General features: G+C 29.3%; 1 protein-coding gene across 19 annotated transcripts in view; it reads right to left on the minus strand.

Annotated features, from left to right (window-relative positions):
• Window positions 1–18,872, minus strand: part of LOC107437615 (forkhead box protein P4) — a 297,109-nt gene that overhangs the window by 219,431 nt on the left and 58,806 nt on the right. For all 19 annotated transcript variants that reach the window (XM_043044143.3, XM_071186859.2, XM_087152137.1 and 16 more), the window contains exon 2: window positions 12,792–12,996. The gene's annotated coding sequence lies outside the window, so the exon portion shown is untranslated. The remainder of the gene's footprint in view (window positions 1–12,791; window positions 12,997–18,872) is intronic.

Here is an 18,872-nt window from a genome sequence, read left to right on the forward strand (position 1 = left end):
TAATTCAATTTCTTACACAGAATAGTTTCAAATTTTTTTTTTGAACCTCGTGCTCTTAGCTTGAAATTTTTTCTTTGAACCATCGCGCAGAAACAAACTTTTGACAATTAATAAGTTACTTGGTATTTTTCAATGCCTTTGAGGCCTTCTTGTTGCCAGCGGGTAGAAACAAATTCAAGTTTTCTTTTTATAAGATCACGTTAGCCTCTTACATATATAAGTTGTTTTAGAATTCATAATTTAATTAAATATTTATTATCTGAAAGTAATTTATTATTGTTTTTTCTCATGAAACAATTTTTTTTTTAAAATACGAAAAATTTTAAATAAAAAGGTTATTTTTTTAAATTAAAATTCAATTTAATTATGAAAAAGTGTATTTACTCTTAACTCCAATTTTTCAATTCTACCTAGGTAGTAAAATTAATTCTAAGAAAACGAGTAAAAGAATAAAAATAACTCGCAATGACTTTAAAATACCATTATTCGTTTGAAAACGAGGTAAATTATCAGCTCCAGATGCAGAAAAAGGCAATATCTATTTAGATACTAATAAACCTAGCACTTTCTATGTTATTTCTACGACAGAGAAGTTTGTATTGGATATTTTACAGCAAATATGGCACTGAAAATATCGCCAATAAACGACCCTCAAAAATTTGCTAACAGCCAAGGAAGCGGCGACACAATTAAAACAGACACGGCTATGACCTTATTAAAAATAACCCACGAGGCGCATTTCCTACAAATTGCGGCGATTAAAATTTTCCCTAACAACTTTTACACCGAGATTTTATTGGAATTCGGAAATAGGGGCTCATATCAATAAAAATCAAAATATACTTTATTGCTTTAATAGTTTTTAGAAAAAGAGAAAATTTTCGACCTCTTTTAAAAATACCGCCAATGCAACCCCTAGGTACATAGAAGCGCCGAGCAAAAGCGAAAATTGTTATTAATACTACATGACCTAGGTTTTAACCTTAAGAGAAAACCCTGTTTGATATTTCATTAAGTTTAATGTTTAATTTTAATACCCTGCACGACAATATCAACAGAGATTTTCCAAACCGACCCGGAGAAGTTAATCGATAAACAGAGGCGGCGGAGTATGCTAGTGTTGCCTTCATTAGTAAATGCAAACTTGGAACTAATTAACAAATTAAATAATAGGCATTATGGATAAAACTCGGTAATTAAATATTGTTGATTAATCCATACTTTTATACTTAATTAATTTTACGCGCGGTGAAGTTAAGGGGTTTGTGTATAGTATTAGGCAGTGGCTTAGGGGAAAGCAAATCGAATGTTTTTCAGAAATATCAGGATACCCCCTCCCCCTTTAAAAGAAGGGATTTTAATTACACACTCTAAGGGAGGGAGAGATTGGATATGGTATATGATGCATTTTAAATTTTGGCGTAATTGTTTAATCACTATGATTCATAAATAGATAAATGGTCGTTGCGGATAAAGTTACAAAAATAAGGAAAGGTAAAAATTACAGAAATATATATTTACGGCGCATAAGTAATAAGTTCGCTTTAAACCGAACTGTTTGCTTTCAGTTTAAATCTATTTTAGTGGTATTGACGACAGGACTATTTTGCGAAATATTTAAAGAGAAGGTTATAAAAAAATTATACTTAATTAAATATAATTCCTTTAAATCCATATTTATTTAGCTTGAATTACATTTTTCGAATAACGAAATTGAACTGGCAAATATTCGCCATCAATTACACACAATCATAAGTAAATATAAAGTTTTACTATTTTTGCAACAATGTTTAAACGTTTTTATAGTAATGATTAAATATGCGATTTATATGATTGCAAAACAAGAAGTATGTGGTCAGACGGGCTGATTAAGATTTACAAATCTCTATCAGTATTACTCAATAAATGAAATAGTTCAAACATAGTTTTCTGAATCAAGAGTAATTAAAATTAATGTAAAATCAAGTGCAAAAAGTACTTAAGAGTCATTTTAAATTAGCAAAATGTAACAAACGAAACGAACTTACCCTTAAGCAAATTTTAAAATTATATAGAGAAGATAAACATTTTAATATTTTGCTATGATCAATTCAAATTTTCATTAAACTAATATGTATATTTCTAAAAGTCATTAGCAATGAAGAAAAGAATAAGAAATACTTCAAAAGTCGAGTAAAAATGTTTGAAAGATTAATCATAGTATTATATTTGACAAACTGGTAATTTGTATTTACTTGTATCGGTACTAAAGTAAAAACTAAATTTCTCATAAATTAAAACAAAGTAAATGAGAATAAAATATATCAATTGAGAAACGTAATAACACTTACTCAACTACCATAAATATAAATAAGTTACAATTATTACTCTAAAATAAACTTTCAATAATTTTATGACGAAACATATTAAATAAATGTTTTGTAGTTTTTTTGTCAATAAAAATATAAGACATATTCAGAATAACAGAAGCTTTAAATGTAAAATGCATTTAAGTATAAGTTTTCGTTAAGTTAAAGGTGAAATACATTGTTGTATTATATCCAATTTTAATTAAAAATTACTATCTGAGAAACTGATAAAAATCTCTATTGATATTTTCATTTTAAAAAATAATATTTTGATTATTATGTGTCGAACTTCCTATATATTTGGAAAGAAAAGAAACTCTTTTTGATCAGATGTGAAAAAAGCTACATATCAAGTAAGGGATCTGATTTAAAATAGTATATAAAAGACGACAACCTTTAAATTCAGTTTTGAATCAAGAATTCGAACTCAGATGTTCATATTAAAAATCAGCTAGGATTTCAGGATTCGAAATCGGGACGTTTAGATTCAAAATTAGCTTAGATTCAAGGATTCGAAAACCAAAACTATTCAAGGAAGATAAGGATTAGGCATAAAACTTTCAAATAAATTTAAAAAATAAAAAAAACTGTTGAAGTATTAATTAAAAGTGTTGCTATTGCAATAATCCTTGTATGAAATGCATAGAAAATAGGGGAGAATTTTCTTAAAAACGGGAATTATTAAATAATATTAAGTAACTAAACAGCCTTTATTCTATGGCCTGCACTTAAGATACGCTTGTCATTGTCTAGACCTCTTATTAACGTAAGTTAAGAAACATATAGTAAAGCGACTTCAGTTTAAAAAATATTGCATTAAGTTAGTTTTAAAACAAAATGCTTTTGCACTCTCAGAAATAAAACTCTCTTTTGACAATTCAGCAATCCTTGAGTAGTATTTCGCTAATTTAGAGAATCATTTCGTCACGAAATCACGTCACTTGTGACGAAGCACGTACTATCGAATACATGACGAAAATGTTTCCTCAACTCGATATTTCTTTACAGTGTATTGTGGGAGATTGTTAACTAGAATGATGAAACTGGAAGAATGACTAGACGATAAAAAATAAAATATAGAATTAAGCCGACCTGATTGTATGGTGGTCATGGAATCGGCCCCCGTATCCGGGTTTCGAACCCTTTTTCGGGCATGGGTGTAATTTATCTCTCTGTTCTATCTGTTTTTGTTGTGTTGTGCCATCTATATGGTGCCTATGTTTAAGTATTAATTAGAAAAGTTAGAAACATAACGCTTAGCTTTTATTTCTTTCGTTTAAATAGAATTACGAAATATTTTTTTCATTTTGACGAAATTCGTTTCCTCGAAGAAGTGATAGTTATCTCGTCAAAGACGAAGAAACTTTCGTAATATTTAGGTATCAATTTTCAGAGAGTTAAAATACTCGTTATATATAAAAAAAATCAAAAGTAATTCATCAAATCGAAAAGTAATTCATCAATCGAATTTTGAATTAACCGAAATTTCAAAATAGTGTAATTTTTGTATTATACATACATAATAGCAAAGAATAATTAAAAAAAATATTAGTATTTAATAAAAATGTACTGCAACCTAATTTAAAAATGTCACGATAGAACCCTTTAACATAACTGTAACCGAGTCATCAATGTCGCGTCTTGCATTCTTTTTTCCTTCCCCCTCATAATCACTGGCCAACAAAAATAACATGCGTGCGACGACGACAAACACAACACGCAGATGGACACACCCGGCAACTGTGATTTACAGACATTTGTATACAGCAACACCAGATGAAAATGTATAAGAAAGTTCTCAATAAACTTCGAATGCTGCAAGAACAAAAACAAAACGAAAAATTTTGGATTTTTTTTCTTCTTACATATATTTTTTTTTTCTATTTTGTTTTGTAGTTCCCACTGTAAGGATTATAAAAGGTGGTGTGGGAAAAGCATGGTTTGCGTGTTTGTTGGTGTTGATGTCATATGATGGAATTTCACCCTCCCCCCTCCTCCCATCTGCGTCCTCAAAAAGGAGGAATTGTGAGTGCTATTACGGAGAAAATATTCACGGGAGTGATAAAAAATTGCAATTTATCAACAAAATATGAATCAAAACAATCTCACTTATATTCAATCAAATGCTCTTTAACATATTCTTTTTATTATGAACCCAACTCAGAAGACGCGGTGGTATATTAAATCAAAAGTGGGGCACTCACACTCCTTGTGAGGAACTTTATTAACGAAGCCCCGTTTGAGTTAAAAAGTTTAGAAAATCTGTAGAGAAAAAAATTTCGAATCTAATTGGGAATTATTTTATGATCTATATGACACGTAGGGTATATTTTTACATAGGTATTGTATATTCATCGTTGCACGGGATCGGGTATATTAAACCCAGGAGCAATAGGCGTGATTGAAACAAGAGTCACTTATCGAAATGTTTCAAGGGCTCAAAAGTAAACACCCATTTTCAAGACTTTCCATACGCGAATGAGAGGAAACAAATGTAATTTGAATTATAAAACGCAAAGTTGCCAACGATTAATGGGAAGATAAAAGCGAGGGGAAAAAATTTATAGCTGAGAGAGAAAAAAGATGAAAACAGAACATGAAAAATAACAGTGGCCGAGAGGAGTAAATCAGGATAAAACAGAGTTCATCTCAACAGAAACAATCAGAGTTTACCCTGATATGATTCTCTCGGCTGCTGTGGTTTTTCTTGTTCATCTTTTGATCTTTTTCTCTCTAGGTTTCCACGGTTTTCTTAGCTTAGTTTCTCACTTTTATTTTACCACATTACATTTTACAATAAATAATTTTATGTACAGAGATAAGTAGATCACAAGGAGAAAAAATTATATTAATATTTCGGTTAATAAAGCCAAAATATACGGTATTTAAACCTTTCGTTTGGTAGTTTTTCCATTCTTGGATAACAAAATGATAGCGGCTATTTTACAAAGTAATGTAAAAGAACATAGGGTCAGTTCCCTGGCACGGAATTTTCGGAATCCGCTCCAAACTGTTCTAACGATGCCGTTCGTAAACAAACTGAAAAGTTTAATCGGTTTTCATCTTGAGAAAAGAATCAAGATACTTCTTTTCTTCTCTTTTTTGTTATAAATAAAAAAAATTGTGTAGAACTCAGATGTTTTGAAAACAAACATTTCATTACAAAATATTTTCCAACGCTCCACGGACAATATTTTTTGAACTTTTTAATTCAAATAAGAAATTCATATTAAACATATATTTAGAAATCGAGCATTTGATTAGTGCTAGGGCATTTAAAGCAGAACAATCAAACTACACGGTGAAAGAAATTTTACCGTACTGTCTGGTAAAAATATTTTCGGGAGAAAAATCGCAATTCTGGTCAATAAAACGTAAGTAATACAGTATTTAAACCATTATTTTGGTAATTCTCCTTTCATATAGTAACGGTTGCCGAAAATTCTGGTTTCTAAAATTATCGTTCTCATTACCAAACATTAGGTAAAAATAACATAACTGAAAAATACATTTAACCGAATAAATGGTTTTTATTCCATACTCTAAAGTATCACGAAAAAATACAACATTTTACAACATTTACCAAATGTTATCACACATTATAAAACCATATTTTATTGTTAATGGAGACGAAATAATTACCAACCGCATCATTATCAAAAAGCTTCAGTTAAAATTATTGAACTTTTTGGTGTTCTCATAGAGCCAGAAACACAGTAAATTTTACCATATTCTGGTAGGATTTTTCTTGCCATACTTTTTTTAGTGCAAAGCTTTAGAAATTCGGCAATTCTTTAACGCTTAAAATATCGCTCCAGAGAAAAACGCTGTTAAAATGAATCAAATTTAAACAAAATCAAAATATATACAATTATTAAATCAGGGTGCGTAGCCAAATTATTCAACAAAAAATAAGCACCGTTTAAGCACTTTTCAAGCACTCCAAGATATTTTAAAGCACTTTAAAAAAATATCATAATTCGACAGGGTTGGAGAATTTTTGACAATTGTCGGTTTTATCTTGTTTTAACCATCATGTCAAAAAAAGAAAACCTTTTGGCATTGTTTTTGAAAATTCTCAAAAATCATGAAATTTTGAATTATGTAAAAGGAATGACTTTTTCGTATCCTACTGACTGACAATACGCCGAAATAGATTGGGATTGAATTAATTGTAAAAACGTTGAATATAACAATGTGAACTGCGTCTTTTTGCATAATTCGAAGAGAAAATCAACATAGTGAAGGAAAAATCTCATTTCGAAATAGGGAAAATTAAGCACTTTTTAAAAATACCCAATGAAAAAAGCACCTTTAAGGGCTTTTAAAAAACGAAAATCGAAAGTAAGCACCTTTATACACTTTTTAAAAACGCTACGCATCCTGTAAATGCAATCGTTATTGTTTTAACTTACAACCCTCGCGTTAAAAAAAAAATGCAAGGATTTTTTTCGACTTAATGCAGTAATTTAACATCTATACGTTCCCTCATTTTATACACTTCAATAGTAAAGGCTATGTGCTGTCCTTTTCTAAAAATTTGTTTGCGTGGACTTACCGGAAAGTTACACGTACAGGAGGGAGGGGCTGCGGCGGTGAACAGGGCCCAAAAAAAGATCAAGTACAAGTATTGGGTTGGGTGAGGGGGAGTCGAAACAACAGACTTCTAGTCTGTAATTACCTGGGTGGGGACCAGACCCTGCTGGACCCCAAAGTGTCAACCAGGCACGACAATCACGCGACAAATTCGAGCTCTGTGTATTTCGTGTGAATCGCCTCAGTATGTTTTTTTCTTCTTTTTTTTCGCTCATGCTGGTATAGAATAGAGTTTGTGTTTTTTGGTGTGTGGTCTCGTAATTGATAGTGGCTGCGGCGTGACCTATTGGAGATGCAAGTAATTGGTAGGAAAAGACGGGCCGTGTTTTCACTTGTTGTGTTAAGGCTGGTGAACAACTGGAAATAATGACAAAAGGCTTAAAATAAATACTGATATAGTTGGAAATGTAGAATATGTCTTAGCGTCATGTTTAGAAAATGTAATTAATGTTAAAGTTAAATACTAGGAAATACATTAATGTTTAAGTTTAACATTTTCATAAATATATAATTGAAGGGCTGGTAGCAGTAAAGTGATGTGCACAATTTTGCCGAGAATAAAATTTTTGCATCAAACGCTTTATTAGTATTGTTTTCAGATTGTTACTTCACGAATTTCTGGTATTTCCACTAGATAACAACACACTGAGATAAAAAGGTATGGTCTAAACTACCAGAACATGATAAAATGTACCGCTTTATGGGAACATCAAAATGCTCGGTAACTTTTGCCGAAGTGCTTTGGTAATGATTTTGATAAAGTTAACAATAAAATACGGTTTTATAATGTGTAATAAAATTCGTAAATGTGGTTAAATTAGGTAATTTTATCATGATATCTTAGAGTATAACATACAAGCAGCCATTTATTCTGTTAAATTTACTTTTCAACTTTGTAAGTTTTTTTTTTTTTTAATTTAAACCTGTGCTAATAAGAGCTTTAATTTTGAAAACCAGAATTTCCTGTAAACCGTTATTACATGAAAGAGAAAATTATCAAATGAATGTTTTAAATGCCGCATATTTTTTTTATTATTAGAATTATGCTTTTCTTTCATTAAAAATTTTTGTTACCAAACGGTAAGGTAAGTTTACGAAAAAAAATTTCCTCGTTTAGAACTGAGCACGAACAAAAATTTGCTTACCAAATTACATGTATTACATTAAATTAAACAATTTAGTCTTTAAAAGTTTATCGAAACGGTATAACACTTTTCAACACGGTAAAAGTATCAGTGTATTCAAATTTAATACATAATATATGATTAATGAACTTATGTTTGCCGTAATTACAAAAATTATACGTATATTTACCCGTTTACCTTTTTATTGAAATTAATGCTTTCTCATTCATTAATGCGTTGTGAATTCTCATTCGTGGAAAAAACACGAAACATTTAACTACTTTTTTCTACTCCGTAAATAGATAAAATATGTTCAACCCTAATTTATTATTTTTGTTGGCGAAATTTAATTTAATAAAGAAAACGAAATTAATTGCGCACTATTGTTAGTTTACACAGTAAAAACTGTCCGCCTATTTCTCAGGTTTTTACTTATTATTTGTTGAAAATAATGGCACAGCTAACAAGTCTTTATTAAGCAGTTAAAAAAATAAAAGTTTGGTTAACGTATTATTATTTATTTGTATTTCAGATTTTATTTATTAACTAAGGCTAAATAAATTGCATCTTAATGTTTTTGTACACATAAAAAAAATACCTGCTTTTTTTACCCATCCTTTCAAAATTTATATTAGTTGAAAAAAAGAATCAGCTCACAAGCTTTTCTATTCGTTACATTTTTATGAACCAAATTTTATTAATTAACCATGGCAAAATAAACTACCCACAACTATTTTCGTAAACACCGAAAATATATGTAAATTTAAGCATTTTTTCAACACCTTTTATTTTTGGAAATAATGAAACTGTTAAGAAAACTTTTTCTACGCCATAAAAAAAATATATTCTTATATTCATAATACTTTTCAGAAATTCACCTGAACTCATTCATTTTAACACATGAATTGATGACATAATATGGAAAATGTGGGGGGGAAATGTGAAAAATGTATAAATGAAAAAAGGGCTAATTCCGTCAATGTTATGACATTTTGAAAAGGAATGGAAAAAAACGATCATCTTAAAAAATAACGAAGGTAATATCTTCGATGAAAACTGACAAAATATATAATAAAAAAGGGCTATATATAGAATAAAATATAGTTCCATTATTCTTTTGACGAAAAGAAAGAACTTGCCCTAACTATTATTATTTTCCCCTGAAGTCTAATTCCATATAAATAGCGAAGTTATTATAAAATAAGCTCCTCGATCATCAAGCAATTTATTAAATCATCTTTCCTAATTTACTCTCCATCTTCATTCCAGCATTTATTTCCCCATCTCCGGAAAATTTTTCCGGAAAAACTGGAGAGTAATAAGTGTCGTAGGTACTAAGCCTATATGTATAGCATAAAGTGCAAAAAAAAAAAGTCTTCAAAAATTACTGCATTAGTGCCGTTCTAAGCAACTTTACTTAGTTAAAGCGAGGAATAATTTCCAGTTTTTTTAGGGCATCGTTTCCTTTTCCTCATCCTGGCTTTATTTTTTAATCGCCAAAGATTGAGTTTTTACCTCTTTTCAAGTACCTACGATAGATTTTTGTCGATTTCTTTTTGAGCGATGGAATTTGAGCTCCATCGTTAACTGAAGCTATATATATATTTGTGTGCTTTTTAGAAACTTCTATTACCAAACTACCCTCCTACCCCTATTGTTTTAAAACTAAATGAGGGAATGGTACTTTTGTTTTAAAAAAAAATGGGGGAAAATAATCCCCATCCCTCACATAAAAGGGAAAAAAATCTTATTTTTCATATCTCATTCGCGCCAAGTTATGATGAGCCCGTAAATTGTTCTTCCCCGCTAAGCAATAAAAGGGAAGACCATTAGTTCCTTCGATATAGCCCTTCTATTTCCTTTATCCGAAGTATAGCCGTATTTAAGAGAAGTAACTAAAAGAGATAAACACGGTCTTTCAATGAGTTAATGCCGCCAATATTAAAGATTTATCTTTTAGTGCTTCTTGGTTTTCTCAAGTTCTTTATTTCTAGAGCAATCAGTCAGATATACGTGCTTCTTGAAGTAACACCACCGACGATATCTTCTAGAATATCCCGGCACCCCCTTTCTTTCATTTCATTTCATTTTTTTCCCCCACACCGGTTTTGATAATGCATGTAAGAGTTGATAATTGTGCTCTCGGCTTTTCCAAGAGAAGTTGCAATATTATCGGTTTTGTGAAACGTTAGTTGGAAATTTATTGGCGATGATTTGCTTTTTGAGAACTCTTATCTGAGCTGCAATTATATGTCACATTTCATTCGAAATGTGCTGATTTGGTTTTAAGAAAAATTCCACTTGTAGTGTATTTTATAATAGAAACATATTTGAAATAGATATAGAAATGGGTAAATAAACTGAGTAGTACATCGTATTTTAGTATCATTATCTGATTTATAGAGTTAAAGTACTTTTAGCAATAATTAAAACTGACTGATACAGAGAAAAGATTTTAGTAGTAAAGTCACGTCATAAACAATAAATGTTTTTTTTTAACGGTAAGTGTGCTTTTTTTGTATCTGTTTTATCGTAAATAAAAAAGTTAAATAGTTTATGTCGAACCAGTAAGAAAAACAGAAATTTAAAAAGGAAACATATTTAAAATGGATATAGGAATGAGCAAATAAGCTGAAATATGTGTCGTATTTTTGATTCATTATCTGGCTTGTACAGTGAAAGTACTTTTAACAATAATTAAAACCAACTGATATAGAGAAAATATTTTAATAGTAAAGTCACGTAATATAGCGGTAAACTGAACCATAAATGTTTGTTTTTTTAACTGTAAAAGTGTTTGCCTTAAATTTTTGTTTTTATCGTAAATAAGTCAACAAAATATTTTATCTAAAACCGGTTGGGGAAAAAAACAAACTCCACGTGTAGTGCATTTCACAATGGAAATATATTTGAAATAGACATAGAAATCAGTAAATAAACATTAAAGTTTATCGTGTTTTAGAATCATTATCTGACTTATAGCGTAAAAGTAATCTTAGCAATTATTAAAACTAACTGATATAGAGAAAAGATTTTAATAGTAAAGTCACGTAATATTGCAGTGAACTTAACTGTAAGTGTTTTTTTTAAACCGTTAGTGTATTTTATGTATTAATTTTATTTTTTGGTTTATGTTTTAATTATAAATAAGTCAATGAAATATTTTCTAAGAAATCGGAGAAAATTAGTGATTTTTTCATAATTATTCTGAGAAATTTATTTGTCGTTCAGCACATTAAAATCCACTTTTTACTTCAAAATTATTAATTGTAGTATTTTTTACATCAGATCTCACTTTCTTTAATTATAGATACAATTTCATAATTAAAAAGATATAGTCTCCATTTTCATAACAAATTTATTCAACTATAATGAAACATTAATCTATACATCTTGTACAGTGTTCTAAAAGGCTGTTTTATAGCGCTGAAAGTTTTTCTCACTTAAGATGTGAGGAAAAAATCTAAAAGTTTTTTTCCTTATCATTTATACATAGTTTAATTATTTTTTAAAATTTCTTTAAACACAATAACTGTTTAAATTTCTAAAAAAATATACTTGTGAAAGATATTATTACATCGTAAAAACACATCTGACAATTCAAATATTAACTGCAGTTTCTTTTCCTTCAAAAATACATTTTAGTTGTCATTCCTTAACATTGAGTAATTCCTTTCAATAGTTTATGAAATCATATTTACATTCAAATTATTATACGTTTAGAATACCAAATTTTATATTACTATTTATTCTAATAGTACTATTAGAATAACTAAATTTCAGTTCAGCTTATAATGACATCAAAAGTATTGAAGAAATTTCATAGTGAATTAAGATATTGGATGCCATTTTGGTGTAATCTTCAATGGTGAAATTTATATTTATATATTTTGCAGCTTCGTTTATTCATTTTTTGTTCTTATAAAATATCCCACGTGCAAAAATAAAACCGTTTCCTTGTATATGCTCCAAGCAAACATTTCGGCAAAGTGACGACATAACTATCATCATTTCCTAGAAGAAACGAATTTCGTCAAAAATAAAAAAATATTTCGTTATTCTTTTTTTTTCCTCGAAAAAAAAACTCTCACAGTGCTTAATGTACTGAACTTGAAGCATCATATAGGTGGATCAATATCATCCCAACACAAGACGAACAGCTAGAACAGAGATAATTTTCACCCATGCCAGAAGCGGAATTCGAACTCCGGATATGGTGCCAACTCCTTGACCACTATACAGCCGGTCTGCTTAATTCGACACTTCATTTTCGATTGTCCAGTCTTCATTCCAGTTTCATCATTCTAATTAACAATCTCCCACAATGTACTATGATGAGGTTTCGAGTTGAGAAAACATTTTCTTCACTTATTTGAAAGTTCTCGTATCGTCACAAATCACGTGATTTCGTGACGAAACGATTCTAAAAACTAACGAAATAGAACTCAAAAATTGCCGAATCGTCAAAAGTGAGAGTTACATTTCTAAGAGTGAGTCTCAGTGCAAAACTTGCACACAATACACAATATTATCATATGACACATCATTTAATAAAGAATCATTTGAAATACATTTTGCATACAAAAAATTTCCGCAAATTTTAGTTCGGTTTGAAAAACAAAACTGTAATAACTTTACCGTTCGTCAAATTCACCTTAAAATACTTAACTTATCATTAAAAACTTCTAAAAAATTAAAAATGTAAAACAATAAATGAACATACCTGTAAAGACGGGGAAATGGGTGGTTTCGGTGAGTCGAAGATTTTGATGATTGGTGTGGAAACTACTCGAGAAGAATATTGACAAGTAAAATGAACTTACGGGAAGAGCAGGTTTGATGAAGAAATGATTGTAGGGGTGTGATGGATTTTAAATCGTCTATGATTATATTTAGTGACTTTCAACGGGTGGCAATGGTATTCTCACCTAGAAAGACAAATATACACTCTGTAAATAACTGAAAGATAATAGTGTTAAACAAGCATTTTTAGTAAGCAACATAGACTACAACTATAAGTTAACTATAAATTAAAGTTTTAGACAGTATAAAACTTTCTCTTAATGAAACACACAGAAAATGACGTATTTTTAGTGAGCAACATAGACTACAACTATAAGTTAAAGTTTTAGACAATATAAAACTTTCTCTCAATGAAACACACAGAAAATGACGCATTTTTAGAGAGCAACATAGACTACAACTGTAAGTTTAAGTTTTAGACAATATAAAAATTTCTCTCAATGAAACACACAGAAAATGAAGTATTTTTAGTGAGCAACATAAACATAGACTACAACGATAAGTTAACTATGAGTTAAAATTTTAGACGATATAAAACTTTCTATCAATGCAACACACAGAAAATGAAGTATTTTTAGTAAGCAACAGGGACAAACTAAAAATTCACATTTTTGGTTTATATAAAAACCTCTCTTGGAGTGACATTTTGATAATAGTTTAAGAAAAGTATTATTAAGGACAATACAGAAAAACTATAAGTTTAAATTTTAAACAGGTATTTTTAGTAAGCATTTTAGTAAGCATAATTTTTAGTCTTTTTCTTTTAATCGTAATATAAAAAAGAAGACTAATAAAAATCATTACGCAAAATTGTAAGAAAATATACATAAATTAGTTCACGGAATATTTCCCATGTGTTTTTGGATTGGGTGCAGCCAGAAACAGTTCAAATTCAAACGTTTATAAAATCTATAGTTTCAACTAAACTTAAACTTGAAATCTGTTCCATGAAACAAGAATTTTCATTTTTTGACAAAATTACAAAGTTTCTAACAAACTGTATGAGATTCTATAATAGCTTAGGTTATGATTTGGAAAATGTAATTCATTCACCATGGTAATCGTGAATTGAGAAAAATTAACGAAATCAAATGATGGAGAAAAACTAATATGGGTCATTTTTACCAAGACTGAAATTATTTCACTGAATATTTTCGATGTGATCTTGGATTGGGTGCAGCCAGAGACAGTTTAAATTCAAGAGTTCATAAAGTCTACCGGTTGCACAAATAAATTGATCCGTTTTGGTAGAAATGATTGAAGGTGACCTCCAAGTTTCTTGTTCATAAACTAACCCACTGTAAAAAATGGTTAAGGCAACTCAATTTCCGAGATTTCTCTACAGTTTCAACTAAACTTAAACTTGAAATCTGTTTTGTCATGAAACAAGAGTTTTCATTTCTTGACAAAATTACAAAGTTTCTGAATATGTGACTCTATAATTGCTTAGGTTATGAGCTGGAAAATGTAATTCTTTCACCATGGTTATGGTGAATTGAGAAAAATTAACGAAATCAAATGAAGGAGGACAACTTATATGGGTCATGATGGTGACGAAATGGATGTTTGTAAAGATGCGTTTTAATAGGTAATGTATATTTTCACCAATCTCGTGAGTTACACGTCCAGTTTTTGAGCATGAATCTCTCAATGTTTGAAAGAATGAGTAAACAATGGACACGTTTAAAAATTCATAAAATATTTGCACAGATCTAATTTCAGCATACAAAAAAACATCCAGTTTTAAAAATTTAAAATATTTTCCATTCAGTCCATTCTCCGAAAAAATTAACAGTAACTATTACTATAACTAAAACTAGTTGACTTTAAGAAAAATAGCAGTCATATTAATTTTCAAATATCGTTCAGTAGTTAAATAGCAGAAGGGAAAAAAAAGTTTTTCAAGCTCAAAATAAAACCGGGCCGCGTCCAAAATGTCGAAGTTCAGACTGCAATAAATCAGAAGATGCGTTGTTCTTGTTTCAAACAAATTGAGGGTTTCAAAAATGTGTAACATATATTAGATGATAAAAAAGAAAAGGCGTAATATACATTTTTTTTCTTCCCAAAGGCCGATGTTGTACGATGTTATGTTGTTTGTAATTTAGAAATACCATGGAAACTGGATGTACATCAATATAGAACTAGAGGACCTGAAAAATAGCTGGCCGCCTCGATAGTCATTTGGTACGTGATCCGGTTACGGTTGTGACGACATTTTATTTATTTACTGACTAGTTTTAATACCAACTCTCTTACCTTGCATTCCAATATTATGTTGCATAAACTGGAACACTTTTTTTTTATTGATTCGATCATAATCCGAAATAGTCCTAGAACAGTAGACCATAGTTTTTTATTCCTTCATGGAAAGCACTTAGTTAATTAAGTTTAAGATAAATGTGCTTTTATTTGACGAAGTATTTAAAATTTTCTAAAAACATTATTGTCCTTAACTTAAAGAAAAAAGTGAGAATTTTAATTCGCGAAAAAAATTCAGTATTCGTCATAATTTCCATGTATATTTGATAAATGTCTAATGTAGCTTTTGAATCTTAAGGAAATAACTAAGAAATTTAATTCTGGTAACTAATTCAATACTCGTCATAATGTCATTATATAATTTGTAAATGTCTAATACAGATTTTTAATATCTTTAACTTTAGAAAAGTACTGAGAATTTTAATTCTGGTAACAGATGCAATATTCATCGTATTGTAGTTGTACATTTAGTAAATGTCTAAATGTCTAATACAACTTTTGAATATCCTTAACTTAAAGAAAATACTGAGAATTTTAATTCTGGAAACCGATGCAATATTCGTCATAATGTCCTTGTAAATTTCGCAAATTTATAACCTAGCTTTTAAAAATCCTTAACTTCTAAGAAAATAACTAAGAATTTTAATTCTGGTGAAAAATGCAATATTCGTCATAATGTCATTATGTAATTTATAAATGTCTAATACAGCTATTAAATATCTTCAACTTAAGGAAAGTACTGAGAATTTTAATTCTGGAAACAGATGCAATATTAATCATAATGTAGTTGTATATTTTGTGAATGTCTAATATAGCTTTGATTATCTAACATTGTTCGAAATATTTAAAATAAATTTTGCCAATAAATTTAAATCAAAATAAATTGCACCTATACATTTTAACTGGTACCTTTTGCAAGAAAATACCTATGTAAATTTGTAAGCACAGCATTTCAATTCCAAGTCTACTATCTTGAATTCCAATATTAAACACAAAAACCGCATAATTTTTATTATTGATTTCACATAAATTTAATAGTTAACGTATTTCTAAACATTTAGGCAATTGTAAATGTTTGGAATTGCAAATATATAATAATACTGTAATTTGAAAATTTCAGTAAAGTAAAATATCTAAATGGAAAACAAAAATCAAACAATAGACATAATTCTTTATCTTACACATTTAAAGTTAACTGAGTGAAGTTAACAAAGATAAACTTAAGGAAGTATAAATCAATTAAATAAAAGTTATATATATATATATCCCCCCCCTTTTTTTTCATATGTCTATAATTTTCCTATATTTTATCTTCATTTTGAACTTATATATATATTGTTTTTCTAAATAAAAAATTAAGAGGAGAGGAGAGTTTAAAATATTGAAAGACGCGCCTCTAAAATTCAAAAATTTTCAAAGAAATAAAGACAATTTAAATTTTAAAATGACAAAGTAATTTTTTGATAAAGTAATATTAAACTATGGAGGATAAAGTAGAACACTAAAACACAAAAGTTTTAATAAATTATTGAAACGAATTAATACAATCAAATTTACGCCAATGTTCACTTATGTTCCATCGTAGTAAAAGACAGTTTTACAAAATGTTATGTATTCGGCACGATGATCTATTTATTACAAAATCTTAGCTAAATGTTTCTCAGTCCATAACACGATTGTTTTTCACAAATTTTCAAAAGTAAAACAAATCTTCAAAACACACTTAAAATCTAAACGAACCCCTTTTTCGGGGCTTCCATCTCCAATACTTTTTCTGTTGTTAAGTAGACATCACGAAGACACAGGAAAAGTGAAGGGATAAATTTATAGCCCAATCCATTTCCAGTTTTGTTCCCTTTTCAATTGTTTCCTTTTTTTTATTATTATTTTTTTCCACTTCGACGAAGGTGATTCCCATCCCCCTATTCGATATAATAACATTTTGTGGCGATTCCTGTTATCGGTTCAATACTGGATTTAAGTCCAAAAAGTGATCATCGAAATAAAGTAAAACTGGATAAAAGAAAAGAGAAATCTCGTAAATAAATAACGAACGGTACTTTAAAAAGATTTCTGAGTTTTTTTCGTTTTGTGAGTTCAAGTAGCTTACGCCCCCGTCTCTTGCAATAGTATTGGCGGATTGGAAGATTGAAAAAAAAAAAACGGAAAAAACTTTGTAGCCTCGCTAAGGGATATATAAGTGAAATTTCATTTTGGTTGAAAGCTTGCGTTAAAAATTGATTATCCCTCTAAAGAAAGTGGGATTTTAAGTTGAGTGGGATAGTTGTACTTACAAAATGCTTAATAGGGTACAGGATGATTCGAATTTTTGATTTTAAAGAATTGTTTTTATTGTTTGGTCATCACCGTCAGTAGCTTTTGAAATTGATGAAAGACTTGGGGGAATATAATAATAATACGCAATTTAAAACTGCAACAGTAGAGCGGATTTGATTAAAATCCGAACGATTTCTAAGCAGGAAATAAAATGTTTCTGTATAGAGTGCACGGTGAAAAAGTTCTGGTAAAATTACCGTGTTATATAGTAATGATATAATTCTATAATAAAACAAACATATAGGGTATTCAAACTATTTGGTAATTTTTCCGTTAATATGGTAACGGTTTACCGGAAATTCTGGTTTTCAAAATTAATTCTCATTACCATACATTTAGTACAAAATTCAAAACTGAAAAGTAACTTTAACCGAATAAATGGCTTTTATGTCATGCTCTGAGATATCATAATTACCAAATTTAACCATATTTACTAAATTTTACTACATATTATAAAACTATATTTTATTATTAATTTTACCAAAATCATTACTAAAGCACTTCGTAAAAAATTAACGAACATTTTGGTGCTTCCATAGAGTCAGAAACAATGTAAATTTTACCCTATTCTCTTAGTTTTTACCATACTTTTTTCTCTGAAATTGTAAAGTTCAGGAACAATACTATTTTGAGGTAAAAATGTCGAGTGCCTATCACTTTATTGCTTTAAGCCCTTCAATTACATATTTCCGAAAATGGAAATTATAAATTAGATACCGTAAGTGTCATTAACCACACACCACAATAAATTTTCACATAAAAAAAATTTCTATAGTAACCTATTCATATAGGATAAAAATTATGTCTACTTGGATAGATCAAAACAATGTATATAAAAAAAATTTAAAATAAATAATTATCTTATGTTTCAAAAAATTATACTATTTTTACAATTGGAAGAAAACATAGTTCAATTTAACACTTTATTAACATTGCATAAAAACCGCATAATAATATGGTTTAAGATATCCATACTATGGTTTAAAATTGAAAGAAAATTCTTGAGAAATTGCATACAAGAAAATTGCGGACACAGTTTTTTTTCATGCGATAGTAGAAATAAATTTTTAAACCCCCTTCAAGTGTATATACTAGTATTTGAAAACGCCTTTGAAGATTTGCCAAATGAAAAAAAAAACATTTACTTCGTGTAAATAAATCATAGGTTAGAACCCTAGTTCGATTTTTTTGAAAGTACACAAATTAATGTCAAGCACATTTTTAAAGGAAGACGATATGAGTATTCAATTTAATACAACGTCTAAATGAGACAATGGTGGCTCAGGGATAAGAGCGTTCTCCTCCCAATGAGGTGAGTCAGGTTCGAATCCCAGTGGTGGTTGGTTGATACGAATTATGAATCGCACCGACTACAGTTCTGATGCAAAATATCCTCAGTGGT

The sequence above is a fragment of the Parasteatoda tepidariorum genome, chromosome 9 (assembly GCF_982258835.1).
Source record: "Parasteatoda tepidariorum strain Cologne lab strain chromosome 9, Ptep-v5.0, whole genome shotgun sequence".
In the NCBI taxonomy this organism is placed as follows: Eukaryota; Metazoa; Arthropoda; class Arachnida; order Araneae; family Theridiidae; genus Parasteatoda; species Parasteatoda tepidariorum.